We start from the raw sequence: 2,805 nt of genomic DNA, 5'->3' as shown, positions 1-2,805 counted from the left end.
GTCCAAACAAAGATGAAGTTCCAATTCCCACCAATCAAACACATGGTCAAATTTCATTTCAATTTCTTCAAAGTCAAATTTCTTTGACGAATTCTAATTTCACCAAATTCCATTACATAGACCAAACATCCCATAAATGAATTTTAATTAAAGCATTGATCAACCAAGCTAATTAAAAAGAAAATTGTTTTATACTCATTTATTAGATCAATAATTTAATTAAAATCTCATTTAATATTATATACCTAAATATATTTCATAAAAATAGCTTAACTTATATCTATGTTCCAACTCACATCTTTCTAAGATTTGGCCATGATTAACACATATTTCTTATATCTTTTCTGTATGATTTTTCATAAGGTTATATAATATTCGTTTTTAAACCGATCTATAAGAAAATGAAACGTAGCTTTTCCTATGCAAACTATAAACCGATTTTGTATTGATATCCTTTTTACACAAGACAAGCAACAAACATCCCATCTCCAATTTACCATATTAGAAACAGTTGTAAACGTATATACAAAATAGCGGCCATCGCCATTTTCCTCAAACGGCTCATAAAAATACTTTATCTGTATTTATTTATTAAATCAGATAAATTTTTTGTTCGTTCAATATTAAGCTACATGATTTAAATTTTTTACGCTACGATAATGGTTAAAACTCTAGTATATAGATTGGTAGTTATGACTCTAAATCATACTATACAGGTGATAAAATATCTCTACTGTTATCTAGTTACGTATAATTGAGAATTTAACATTGTTTTTAGAATCAATTCGTTCTGAGAATTCATTCCCAAAGTGACCCAAGCATATATGCGAATTCTATATGGAAATTTCGATGCATCTTATCAGTTTTCTTTCTTTAGTTGTAAGTGATTTTTTTAATAAATATATAATATTCGATATTCTTAAAGGATGTATAAGTACCTTAACTAAATTGTATATACACATTTAGAAAGAGTTTTAGATACAAATCTTATAATTAATACAGATCATAAAACATCCAATCTTAACCATACATCTAATCTGATGAATAACTGACTTCATAAATATCTTGATTCTTTCCGGATCTAAAGTGTCAATCAAAATCAATGATATTTGATTATCTTCTATAAATATTCAGATCATAATAAATAAAATGTCATTGTTTTCATAAATATTTCATATTATTGATTTTTATGGTTTATACTAATTAGAGGATTTGTATATGAGTTATTATGCAATCTTTTACATTTGAACAACCAATACAACTCAATCTCAACCGTCCATTTAATTTGATGAATATATGATTTCATAAGCGTTTTGATTGTTTCCTAATATAAAATATTGATCATAATTAATGAACTCTAGTTATCTTTTATAAATATTCAAATCATAATAAATGAACTCTCATTATTTTCATAAATATTTCAATTGATTGAGTTGAATTGATTGTACAAATGAACATGGTTGCATTTGAAATATACCCTATATATATATAATAAGTAGTAAAATTATAAAATTTTGAATGATAAAAAATGTTAACCAACTAAAAACACAACATTTTATGATTTATAGATATTAAATAGAATTTGTGATAATTTTGAAACTCATTTTCAAAGTCTACATTGATGCTTATTCTCCTAGTGAAAGCAGATTGATTGAAAACTCATCTTTTTCATATTCTTGGTGTTTCATATCATCTTCAACATGCACCAATAATTAAAACCATCTCCATCAAATATGAATTATAATTATTAGTTTATGATTTCATAACTATTAAATATAGATAGAGGTTCAGGAAAAAACCCTAAAAAAAATATTGAGAAACAACCGGTAAATCATTCATCTGCATGATATGCAACATGTGCATTTGAAATTGTTTCTTGATTTTTATGCACGTTTGCATGTTATGCACATGTGCATATCAGACAAATTGCTTACAAATTATTTGTATGCATATATGCACGCCATCAAGACGAACAATTATCAGAATGTTCCTCAATTTTCATTTTTTACGGTTTTTTCCTTGAACATGAGTCATTACATATAAGAGCATCTTCAACAATTTTTTCAAAAGGAGAAAACGAAGATTTTGAGCCAATATTTTGCTCCAACATAATTATCTTCAAAATGAAGAAAGTATGAGGGATAAGTTTTTTTTCTCTAAATATGAAGAACACCTCAAAAATGATTACCAATTAAGACCATCAATAAAAAACTTTGAAAACAAATATTTAGATAAATAAATAATATTACATGAATAAAATATTATAATATTATAATCAAGATTAAATTATCTAAAATAAAAAATCTATTGGTAATAAATGTAATTATTTTTGAAGATTTCGACTTTTAATTTTTTATTTAAATTTTCTTTTCTAAAATTTGTTACAAATAAAAATAAGGGAAAAGTTTAAAAAAACCCAATGGACTCTAGTGTTTGGAATGATTAAGTCCTTAGACAATTTTTTTGAACAAATAAGTCTTTGGATATTTTAAAACCTGTTAAACAACTCCTTGGACTTTCGAAAACTTTTTATATACATTCTTATGACCTATAAAACTAATTAACGTAGTAAAATAATGGAAAAAACATGAAAAAAACTAATAAACATTCATATTTTGAACGATAAAATCCCTAAACAATTTTTGAACCAAAAAAGTAGTTACATTATATAAAATAAAACAAATACACCAAAAAAACTTACATTTAAAAAAGATTATTGATAAAATTTACTTTAATTAAAAATAAAAGATATTATGTCAGTGATTTTTTAAATAAAAAAATATAAAATATATTTAAAAATAATTA

The sequence above is a fragment of the Cynara cardunculus genome (assembly GCF_001531365.2).
Source record: "Cynara cardunculus var. scolymus isolate 2C chromosome LG 10, CcrdV1, whole genome shotgun sequence".
Classification (NCBI taxonomy): Eukaryota; Viridiplantae; Streptophyta; class Magnoliopsida; order Asterales; family Asteraceae; genus Cynara; species Cynara cardunculus.
This window is presented reverse-complemented; position numbering follows the sequence as displayed.